Source organism: Leptonychotes weddellii, chromosome 2 (assembly GCF_054177405.1).
Source record: "Leptonychotes weddellii isolate Sample4059 chromosome 2, ASM5417740v2, whole genome shotgun sequence".
Lineage (NCBI taxonomy): Eukaryota > Metazoa > Chordata > Mammalia > Carnivora > Phocidae > Leptonychotes > Leptonychotes weddellii.
In genome coordinates this window covers 29,453,327-29,466,016 of record NC_138370.1, presented here as the reverse complement: position 1 = coordinate 29,466,016, position 12,690 = coordinate 29,453,327, and positions in this window count along the sequence as shown.

The window sequence follows — 12,690 nt, the reverse complement described above, 5'->3', positions numbered from 1 at the left end:
GACATTTACACAGGGACTGAAGGGTGGGCAGGGGTTGGACAGGTGAAGAGACGAGAGAGAGCATAAGAAGCAGGTGTGTGTTAGGGAATATAGTTTTTAAAAAGGTAAATCAGGGGCGCCTGGGTGGCTCAGTCTGTTAAGTGTCTGCCTTCGGCTTAGATCATGATCTCGGGGTCCTGGGATGGAGCCCCGAGTTGGGCTCCCTACAGGGAGCCTGCTTCTCCCTCTCCCTCTGGCCCTTCCCCCAACTCATGCATGCACACACTCTCTCTCTCAAATAAATAAATAAAATCTTTTTTAAAAATAAAATAGAAAACACATTAAAAGATAAATCACACAAATATAAAATGAACATGTGCCGAAGAGTTTTTTTTAACTCATTAATTAATGAAGGAACCATTAAGATGTTACAACTGTTTCACAGAAGAATTCCAAGTATATATACATAGACAGGCCAAATTGGGTGGAGGAAAATCAGCTGCCCTTCCCCCGGACGGAATTTACTGGCACATGGGAATAATCATTCACACTGCCCTCAGTTATCTACAGCTTCCAGACTTGTAAACTAGCTCACAGAAAATGAAAGAGCGAGATAGCCAGGACGAATAAGGTAATCAGGACACCCATGAAATTTTTTCTCCTTTCAAAGTCTTTCACAGTTTTTCCTGACATGTGCAAATGCCCTGGGGAAGGAAAGAGCTTACTAGAACTAAAAAAGAAGAGGAATGTTGCTGGGATGTAATGAGCAAGGAGGAGAGTGGGTTGAGATGGGGGTCATGGCATGCGTTCCAGTTTGTAGCCTGCTTTTTTCATTTAACAATATAGGGTGAACGTTTCTCCATATCATCCAACATCCATTTGAAGCATGATTCTTTTTTCTTTTAGGTTTATCTATTTATTTAAGTAATCTTTACAACCCAGCATGGGGCTTGAACTCATGACCCTGAGATCAAGAGTAGCATGGTCCTCTCGTTGAGTCAGCCAGATGCCCTCAAAGCATGATTCTTAATGGCAGCACCATGTTCCCTTGCAGTGGGATCATGATGTATTTACCAACCATTCCCCCCCTCCCTTGGCCACTTAAGTGGTTCTCACTTAATATTCCTGTGTGTGAATCTTTGTTCTCACATATCTCTGATTACTTTGTTAGGACAGATTTTTTTTTTTTTTTTAAGATCATGTTGCTTTAAGATTTATTTCTTTATTCTACAGAGAGACAGAGACAGAGAGACTGCGAGCAAGTGCAGTGTGGGGCAGAGGGAGAGGGAGAACAAGAGAAGCATACTCCCGGCTAAGCGGGGAGCCCACCCTGGGGCTTGATCCCAGGGTCTGAGCTGAAATCAAGAGTCGGATGCTTAACTGACTGAGCCACCCAGGTGCCCCCCCCTTTTAAAAAGATTTATTTATTTGAGAGAGAGAAAGAGAATGGGGGAGGGGCGGAGAGGGAATCTCCAGCTGACTCTCCCATGACCCCAGCTAAAATCAAGAGTTGGACGCCCAACCAACTGAGCCACCCAGGAGCCCCATCCTTAGCATAGATTTCTGTAAGTAGAATCTCTAGATCAAAGATTATTTTAAAGGTGTTGATTAACAAAAACGACTTTTTAAAAATATAATCTCTACGCCTAACGTGGGAGATGGAGTTGCATGCTCTACTGACTGAGCCAAGTGCCACAACAAAAACTGCTTTTAAATGAAATGTTTATTTTTAAAGATTTTATTGATTTATAAAAGAGAGAGAGAAGGAGTGGAGGGAGGGGCAGAGGGAGAGGGAGAAGCAGACTCCCTGCTGAGGGGGGAGCCCAATACAGGGCTGATCCCAGCACCCTGGGATCATGACCTGAGCCTAAGAAGATGCTTAACCTTAACCGACTGAGCCATCCAGGTGCCCCTCAATGAAATGTTTTAGGAAAATAATGGGGGAGGAGAGGTAGAAGCTCTGAGATGAGCTAGAAGGCCCAGGTAACAAGGGGGCGTGGGGTGGGAGGAGTCTGACCTAGGGCAAGAGGAAGGAAGGGGAGACAGGGTCGGAGTGAGAGGTGTTCAGAGTGAGAGCTGGTCTGGGGGTGCAGAATGGAAATGGGGGAGGAGTAGTCTTTGGACTTGCATTTGCCCTACACACCCTTTGGAAATGGGCATGTTTGCAAGAGAAACTGATTTGAGGGATGTGGAGGGTGGGGGATAACCCTAGGAGCATTCGGGAGCACAGGGGCAGGGTTTGGGCTGGGAAGGTAAATTTTGGAGTCACACAGAGATCTGCTAGTTGGAAGCAGGAGCTGGGGGATGCCCCAGTGAAAGGAGCCCTGGCAGAACCCCCACAATCAGGAGTGTGCTTGGGGACCCAGCAAGTAAGCAAGCAGGAAAGAAGAAGGTAGGGAAGACTGTGCAGGAGGCGGGTAACTAACAACGTTAAATTTTGCCAGGAGGTCACAAAGGATGAGGGGTAAGGAGGAAAACCATTGTGTTTGGCCAGAAGAAAGTCATCGTGACCTTGACAAGAGAAGTTTCAATAGAATTGTGGGGGCGGAAGTCAGCGGTTAAGGGAATAGGAGATGGAGGCATTGAGTGCCGCCGCAATGTGGAAGATTTTGGCAGCAAAAGGGATCCGAAAGTCTGGAAATTAACTAGAAAGGGGGAGAGTCCAGCATTATTGTGTGTGAGTATGTATCTTGTTCGTATGCCAACCCAGCAGCTTCCGTCTGCCTTCCCACACCCCCCACCACAGTTTCCTCTGCTTATTTTTCAATCCTAAGTATTTTTTCAACCTCAGAGGATATTATGTGGCTTCATGTGACAAGCACTTAACACAGAGCCGGCGCATAGTAACTGCTCAATATGGGTTAGCTATTGTTACTATTTTTATTAAGATCCTTAGGAACAAAATACGCAAACAAAAAGGAAGGACAGTATGCCAGGGAGAGACAGGGTGAGTGCAGATGAGGTTAAGGAAGGGCCACTGTCCTTCGCAGCGCATCCTTAGAAACATAATAGGCCCTTTTTCTTTTTGGGGCCTTAATTCTAGATCTCTTGTTGGCTTAATTCTAGACACTGCTTCTATATAGGATGTCCTAAAGGAGCCTGCCTTTTGTCAGTCTGCGACTCTTCTCAAAGGATTTCTTTCTGCATTCGCATTCATTGCTGTGGGGTCAGTCTGAGCCATAGGTCTGGCCCCGCCCCTTGGAACAGTGGAAGAGAACACAGGAGAACTCCCCAAGGGACAAGATTTGGGAAGAGGACGTGCAGAGGGGAACTAAGCAAACACCAAATGTGTGAGCAAGTCGCAGGGAGTGCGAGTGAGGGATAGATGAGCCCAAGAGCCCGCGTCTTCAGCAGTGGACTGAGCCATATCACAGCCAGTCATCCACAGGGAGGACCTGGGCCAGAGCAGAAGCCCAGAGGATTCTGTTTCCAGATGAAGGGGTAGGAACAGGGTGGGCTGAGGGAGAGAGCGGCCAGTCCCGCTTTTCCTTGTCGTAGGCTGACAGAATCAATCCACACTGCCTCAGGGCTGTGGGGAGAAGCTACTTTATTTTGTTTGTAACTTTGCTGGCCTTCCTCCTGGTTAGAAGGCAGAAAAAGTAACTAACTGTCCAACTTAGTTTAAAGCTTCCATAATAAACAGTCGCCTTTGAGTAGAGTCCAGTCCTTCAGGGATAAAAATACTCCTCCTCCTCCATCTTACCCTAAGATAGCATCTGAGTCACAGAGGAAGAGCCCTGTGTGGCTTACAAGGAGGGCCTCAGAGGCGCCCTCAGCATCCTGGGAAGTCCCGCGAACTTTCCTGTGTCTTCCTGGTCGCTACTTGCTCCGATGGCCTTCTCAGGTGAAGTGGGAGCTGTTTAATGTGTGACCTGGCCTCTCTTGGCTTGACCAGAGCTCAGCACACTCCCAGATACGTTGCCTTGGCTTTCCTGGTGCCACAAGCCCCTCAGAGGACCGTCTGACTGCCCTTAGTTCCCAGTGCCAAGATTCAACTCTGCTGGCCTGGCTCCTGGGACACCCGCGCCAGTGATAATTCTAGTCTTTCTCTCAGCAACTTTGCTGGTCGCATTCCTTTTCGCTAGCAGACGCCCTACTGTTACAAAAGCTGACCGTCGCACTGCTTGATTTTAGAACCGGGCTAAATGTCAGCCTGGGGGTGGGGGCGGGGGCATCTGCTCTTAAGGCTACCCACGGGATGAGACACGAGCTCCCAGAATTCCCCTGCACGGAACGATGCTTCGGACCCAATCGTTTGAACGGACCGCTTACACTAGCATTTGGTGGACACGGCTGTTTTGGGCCAGGCCTGCAAACCTGAGAGTCTTTTATTTCAAACCCTCTAAACTCGGTGCTCAATGAGTATGGAAAGTGTTGCATGTGGAAATTGCTTGGGCAACTGGGGAAACGTTGCCAAAAGAGAAACTTTCCAGTTCTTAGCTTTCGAAGTGTGCACTGTGCCACATATCATGAGGTAATACAGATTCTCTGAATGGGGGCGCCACAGCCAAGGAAAGCCGTGAGGGGACAGTCAGCAAATGCAGTTCTAGTCACTAATCAGAGGCAAAGGAATTGCCAAGAAAGAGCAAAAGAACAGGCCACGAAGAATCGAAGGAGCACAAGATGGAGGGAATCTGCCCTTGGGCCCCAAACTTCATTTTGTTTAGGAGGAGAAAATAAGCTCGAAAATGTTCCTGAGGCAGCAGTGTTAACGTTAACAGATACCATCTGGAAAGCAACAAAACTCAGATTTTGTTTTTACAGATTTGCACCAAAAACCAGTTCCAGCCAGGGACTCTCAAACCTCAGAAGTCTCCAACGGGGCACTAAGATATAAACAACCATTTAGCAAAATCCGCCATCACAATGACAGAGGAAGGCTGCTGTCTTGTCCTCTTTACTGAAATCAAGACATGAGGTCAGACGTGACCAAGTGTGTGGAGATGTGATAGTCTGCGGTGGTGCATTTTAAATAAATAATTTTTAATACATAGAGCCCAGCCTCAGAGACAGGCAAAATTTATCTTCGAGACTTCATCCCCCCCCCCTACAAATATCTAGTGCCCTCGTTCTGGCCCCCACAGATCTCTGTTCTTGAAAGATAATGACTTAATGGATTCACTGGTCTTTTTCCTCAACTACCCTACTGTCTCCCTATATTGACATTTAATGGGACTTTTTGAAGATGTAGGTATCCCCTGCTTTTAGAAAGTTCGCCTTACGCCACTTCGCTTTTACGAAAAAGACCTGTTTTCACTAAGTGAAAGAAATTCAGAGTATCTTTGCTTTTATGAATGAAGGTGGAAAGTGAAATAAAAAATAGCATTCAGCACCTGTTTCGCGCGCCCTGAACAAGGAGAGCCACCCCGCAGAGCTCCCTCCCCAGGAGCCACACCGAACATCTCAGCATCAAGCTGCCAGACCTTAAACCATGTCTATGAACATCTGTGCTTATCTTGATTTATTTTGTGCATTCATTAGTTAGATGTGTCCTAAGGTATCAGAAAAGCCTAAGATAGGTTATTTTCGGGGTCTGGGAATGTTCAAAATTACCAATGGTAATTGGATTTTGGGGGGTTTTTTTTGTTTTTTATTTTTTTTGGTTTTTGCTTTACACCTTTTCAGCTTACAAAAGGTTTCATAGGAACACTCTACTTTCAGACAGTGGGGGGAATACCTGTAATACCTCTAAAAGAATTGTCTGAATTGTGGGAATTTCAGACAGCAACCTGGTGGGCTAGAAGGGGCGAGAGTTGCATTTTGGGAGTTGGTACATCTCTCAGTCACCATTCTGCACAGTTGCCTGCGCGTGCGCATTCCCTGGTTGAGGCTCCTGTAACTTCCTTTGTCTGGGCCTCTCGTGTCCTTCCATCCTGGCTGGTGTGAGCAGGGATATCTGTGACAGTCTTGCACGAATTACTCTATGTTGTTGGTGGAGAACAATGAGTGCAGTTTTCCCTGGGTAACTGGGCCAAAAACAGGCTTCATGTATAATTCCCTGCCTGCGTGTGGCTACTTCCAAACAAATGTTCCGAGCAGAAGACCTCAGCTTCTCAGAGAGCCTCCATGCCTCAGTTCTCTCTCTGGTCCTGCCCTGAACCGGGATTCAGCAGGACTGCAATTCCGTGGCTGGCCAGATGCACTTTGGTGCTTCCTGCTGCTTCACATTGGGCTGTAGGTCATTCCTGTGCTAGGGAAGGTCACAGGCTTGTTAATTAGAAGGAAAGCAAAGACAGACAGGATACAAATTTTCCTAGAAGGACACCAGCATGTGTGATGTTAGTACCATTTTCAACTTTTAGCGGTGATTATGGCCACCACCCTTTCCTGCTTCCTGAGGACAGCAGTTCAATAGGGCTTCCAGCACAATTAAAGTGGACAGCTTAGACCGAGCCAAGGTTGGGCGGGGTGGAGGCCTTAGACCCATAACACACTGATTTTTTTCATTTGACGACTCAAGGGGGTGCTCAGGCAAAACCACAACTGGGAACACGCACGATTTCCTAGTTTTATTTTTATTTGTATGCGAGGTGTATTTGCATGACATTTTATTTTTGGCAAGCACTTCTACATTCACAATCTCATTTGAGCTTTACCAGAATCATGTGAAATAGGTAAGGTGGGGATTAATATTCCCCTTTGATAAATACGGTATCTGAAGCTCAGAGAGCTTCCACAGGTAGTCGTGAAAAGGTAGGACTAATTCCAGGTTTTCTGGCTCCTTGACCCTATTTCTATCATATCAAATCACCATGCATTACAACCTAGAGAGAGCTGTAGGTTGGCCAAATCCCATCAAATCTGCTCAAATGGACCTGGGCTTTTTTTTTTTTTCCTGCCTGGCTTCTCTTCCTTTGGGAATCCCCCAGCCCCCAATTCTGTAGTATCCATCCACTTCCACTGTGGTAGAACCCACCATATTCCTAACTGCAGACAGGGAGCTATAAAGCCTGGCCAGAGAATCTATTATCCTGGCCACATGATTGGCTAAGGCATGAGCACATGATCTAAGCTGGCCAATCACAGTCTTTTCTGAGCCTTTTGTTAAAGCTCTTGGGAAAGACATACTCTTTTTCTCGGGGTTCTTGCTGATACGAGGCAAGAGTGTGACTGGGAATGAAGGGAAGCAGAGGCTACCAGAGCTGAGAGATGAAGAGGGTCCTGATGTTATTATTGGAAACGTTGAGTCCAGCTGTGCCTGAAACTCTCCAGTTAGCCAATAGATTCCTTTTTTTACTTAGGCCAATTGGAGTTGTATTTATGACACTTGCAAATACAAAGAAGTTATTGACTAATAAAACTGTCATTTCTGTCTCTCTCAGATTTAGGAAATTACCTCTTTAAAATTGTTTATTTGCCTGGGTGGCTCAGTCGGTTGAGTGACAGACTCTTGATTTTGGCTCAGTTCATGATCTCGGGGTCATGGGATTGATCCCCCCTCCCCATTTCCTGTTGAGCCCTGCTTCAGGCTCTGCACTCAGCAGGGTGTCTGCTCTAGATCCTCTCTCGCCCTCTGCCCCTCCCCCTACTCACACAGGCTCTCTCTCTCTCTCTAAAATAAATAAATCTTTTTTCAAAGAAACCTGTTTAGGGGCACCTACGTGGCTCAGTCGGTTAAGCGGCTGCCTTCGGCTCAGGTCATGATCCCAGATTCCTGGGATCAAGCCCCACTTTGGGCTCCTTGCTCCACGGGGAGGCTGCTTCTCCTCTCCTTCTACCTGCTACTCCACTTGCTTGTGCTGTCTCTCTCTCTCTCTCTGTCAAATGAATAAATAACATCTTTAAAAAAAAAACAAAAACCTGTTTATTTGTAGTATGCTTTATTCCTTTCAACAAAAAATTTCTGAGGCGTCTTATAAAAATAAATAGGCAAAATAGGCAAAAAGCCAAAATCAAAAGGTAAGTTTAAATTAAAAAAAATTTTTTTTTTTAGAGACAGAGAGAGAGCCCACCTGAGCACAGGGTGCGGGGAAGGGGCAGAGGGAGAGAGAATCTTAAGCAGGCTCCTCCCCAAGTGCAGAGCCCAACCAGGGCTTGATCTCAGGACTCTGAGATCCTGACCTGAACCAAAATCAAGAGTCCAACGCTTAACTGACTGAGCCACGCAGCCACCCCTCAAAGGTAAGTTTAATATATAAAATACATATCATACATGGGGCGCCTGGGTGGCTCAGTAGGTTTAGTGTCTGCCTTCAGCTCAGGTCATGATCCCAGCGTCCTGGGATCGAGCCCCGCATCGGGCTCCCTGATCAGCGGAGAGCCTGTTTCTCCCTGTCCCTCTGCCTGCCACTCTGCCTACTTGTCTTCTCTATCTCTGTTAAATAAATAAAGAAAGAAAATTTAAAAAAAATATATCATACGTATATGTATAGCACAATCTTTATATTCGATTGACAAAACTATTTTTAAAATTATAATTAATTATAATTATGTTGAAGATGCTAGGAAATGGACACTGATGGAGAAATTATAAATTGGTACAAACTTTTTGGAGAGAAATTTGACAACAACAATTCTACTTTTAGGAATGCATCTGAAGGAAATAATTAAATAAAAAAGGATTATACAAAGATTTAGCTATAGGAATGACTGTTACAATCACCGAAAATTGGAAAATAGCTTGGATATCCAATGACAAGTTATGGGTCAAAAATAGTACGTCTACCCAGTGGAATACCATGTATTTATTAAAATAATGATGTGGATTTTTATTTACTGACCTGGAATAATATTCACATGTTGTGGAATGGCTTTGGACTAGCACATCTAAATTCTCCGTAGGCCACAGCAGATCCATATAAATCGTTCCCTCTTAATCCCATGCTTTTTAAGAAAACAAAAAAACCTATTCATTGGTTGTGGTAATTAAAATAGGAAAAATACAGAAGTGGCAAAAATTGCCCTTCTATTTTCACAGTTTGGGTATTCTTGTTTGGGTCAAATTTGGTTCTCCATAGATGTGTGGTTAATTACGGGTGCTTGGACCCATGTGCTATCAATACCCTCTCCATTTTCCAACACTTCAGTAGTATTGGAGGATTGTTTATTGGCAGTGAGTTGAGTCTCAAGCATCATCTATTCTAGGCCACTGATCACCAAAATGTGTATATGCTCAAAACAAACCCCTGGGTTGTAAGAAAAAATTTTAGTATTTCTATTTATGGATAACTCTTTTTCTTTTTTTCTTTTTGTTATGTTTTATAATGTATATAATACAAATGGATAAAATATAACAAATTAGTATACAGAGGTTGCTAAATGGTTTTGATGATAAAGTTGTGTTCTGGTTATCTATTGCTGTGTAACAAACAAACTGGAAACTGAGGGGCTTAAAACACCATTTTATTTTGTTCACAATCTTGTGGATTAGTAATCTGTGAAGGACTCACCTGGGCAGTCTATCTTTGCAAGAAGCAGCATTAGTTGGAACAGCTCAATTGGATCCATAAGATCCACTTCCAAGATGCCTTCCAAGATGCCTGACAAGTTGGTGCTAGCTATCACTTGGGAGCTCAGCCAGGGTGATTGGTTAGGGGAGGGGGTGTTTCTCAGTTATTTTCCATATGGCATCTGAATTGGGCTGCTTATGCTTCCTCACAGAATGGTAGCTGGGTTCTGAGAGGGAATATTTTATTTTATTTTATTTTATTATGTATTTATTTATTTTTATTTATTTATTTGAAAGGGTGAGAGCACGAGAGAGAGAGAGAGAGTGAGCACGAGTGGGGAGCAGAGGGGCAGAGGGAGAAGCAGACGCCCCACTGAGCAGGGAGCCCAACACAAAGCTTGATCCCAGGACCGTGGAACCATGGCCTGAGCGTAGACACTTAACTGACTGAGCCACCCAGACTCCCCCTGAGAGGGAATATTTTAAAAAACAGGAGGTAGAAGGTAGAAGTTGCCAGTTGCTTAAGGCCTGGAGCAAGAAAATACCAGAGTGTCATTTCCATCATATTCTACTAGTAAAAGCTATTCAGGAGTCCATTCAGGATTCAAGGGGAAGAGGCATAGAAACTACCTCTCAGTGAATGGTCTGTCAAGGAGTTTGTGGCCATCTTAATTTACATTTCTCTCTCTCTTTTGTGATTGGCTTTATAAGTAAGCATTCTGTCACCCAAGAATGGAAAACTTAACATGTTCAATTTCACAGCAAGAAAATACGGTTTTTAAAATTAGATGCCGGGGCGCCTGGGTGGCTCAGTCGTTAATCATCTGCCTTCAGCTCAGATCATGATCCCAGGGTCCTGGGATTGAGCCCCGCACCGGGCTCTCTGCTCTGTGGGGAGCCTGCTTCTCCCTCTCCAGCTCCCCCTTCTTGTGTTCCCTCTCTTGCTCTCTGTCGAAAAATAAATAAAATCTTTAAAATAAAATAAAATAAAATTAGATGCCATTTTAAAATGAAGTATCAGTTTAGCCTACTTTTTAAAACTTCTTATTGAAGTATTATTGACATGGAATATTACATTAGTTTCAGGCATGCAACATAATGATTTCATAATTACACACATACATTATGAATTGCTTTTAAGTTTAGTTACCATCTGTTACCTTATAAAATTATTACAGTAGTGTTGGCTATATTTCCTATGCAGCATTTTTTCATCCCCATGACTTATTTATTTTATAATTGGCTATTTAGTATCTTTTGTGGTTCCATACAAATTTTAGGATTATTTGTTCTAGTTCTGGGAAGAATACTATTAATATTTTCATAGAGATTTCACTGAATCTGTAGTTTGCTTTGGGTAGAATGGACATTTTGACAGTGTTAATTCTTCCAATCCAAGCACAGTGGATCTTTCTATTTATTTGTGCTGTCTTCAATTTCTTTCACTAACGGCTTATAGTTTTCAGAGTACAAGTCTTTCATCTCCTTGGTTAAATTTATCCTTCAGTATTTGTGTGGCCATCTTTAATTCACCATATGGTATGTGATCAAAAATGTCTGAAGACCACTAATTTAGATAAAAAGAATGTGTCCCAGCAGCTCTGCCCCCAGACTGGGACTCAGCTCTCTTACATAAGGAATTCCTGGCCATCAGAACCTGGTCTGCTCCCACTGGTGCATGCCCTCAAAGCTGGTTCATCAGGAATGAGGCTCAGGCTTCCCTCTTAATGGCTTTTTTGATCCAAAAGCACAGACAGAAGAATATATGCAGGACAATGTGGGGAAAAATAGAGTTTAACTCTCATTGGCACCACTGGTGTTTCTTGTTCAATAAAATGGTTTGACTAGGGATGCCTGGGTGACTCAGTGGGTTAAGCGTCTGCCTTCGGCTCAGGTTGTGATCCCAGGGTCCTGGGATCGAGTCCCGCATGGGACTCCTTGCTCAGCGGGGAGCCTGCTTCTCCCTCTGCCTGCCGCTTTCCCTGCTTGTGCTCTCTGTCTCTGATAGATAAATAAATAAATAAATAAAATATTTTTAAAAATGAAATGGTTTGACTAATAGAGAAATAAAACATCTATCTGGTCTGGTTTTGATGACCTTTTAAAAAATGTCTCCTTTACAACAGTATGCTCTAAACCAAAATATATTGAAAATTAACCTAAATATAGGCAGAATGACTTTTATGACTCAAAGGATATGATTGTAACAGTATTCTGCCAGAAATTTCCCAGGTGCACAGGCTGACACCTGTTTTGCCTTTCACATCAATCAAGTAAAATAATCACAAACAGAACTTTAAGATTCCTCCCATAATACATACTCTTAAAGAAAACAAAGTGGGTTACTAAACAATATAAACCCATTTTTGTAAGAAAATATGTGTGAGAGAGACAAGAGTAAAATTTTTCACTATTGATGATCTTAACCTTTACTGTTATAAAGAAAAGATCCTGAGAAGAACATGTTGTTTTCCTGAGCAGGGTGATGGGTGAGGGAGCAAATTAGAAAAAGTGATATAATGAAAATTTGTTTCTCAGGAGAGAAGGAGGAGCTGTTTGAAAGTGGCAGAAGCAGAGAGGAAGAGTAGTTTAAAAGTGTGAGTCGGGGATAATTTTGCTGCGTGGGCTGAGGGGACTTGCCTCCAGGTTATCACAAACCCTCCAGTAAAATCGCACTGATTGACAATTCTTTTTTGGTGTCAAATTGTGTTCTTTGGGGGATGATTCCAGGTAATGTTGGTATAAATGTGTCGAAGGGAGATGCAGGCCAAGAACAAGGGTATAGCCTAAGCAAGTTCAAGTCACTTGTAAGTTACATCTGACTAAGAAAAGTCCAAGATATACATTCATACCCCACATTGTGACAGTGAATACCTTTGGGTAGTGGATTACAAAGGATATTTCTTTCATTCCCTCTTCATTTTTGCATTTTTAAAAAGATTTTATTTATTTATTTGACAGAGAGAGAAAGAGCACAAGCAGGGGGCGTGGCAGGCAGAGGGAGAAGCAGGCTCCCCGATGAGCAGGGAGCCCAAAGCGGGACTCGATCCCAGGACTCGATCATGACCCGAGTCGAAGGCAGATGCTTAACTGACTGAGCCACCCAGGTGCCCCATCATTTTTGTATTTTTTTTTTTTTATTCTTATGTTAATCCCCATACATTACATCATTAGTTCTAGATGAAGTGTTCCATGATTCATTGTTCGTGCACAACACCCAGTGCTCCATGCAGAACGTGCCCTCCTCAATACCCACCACCAGGCCAACCCATCCTCCCACCCCCCTCCCCTCTAGAACCCTCAGTTTGTTTTTCAGAGTCCAT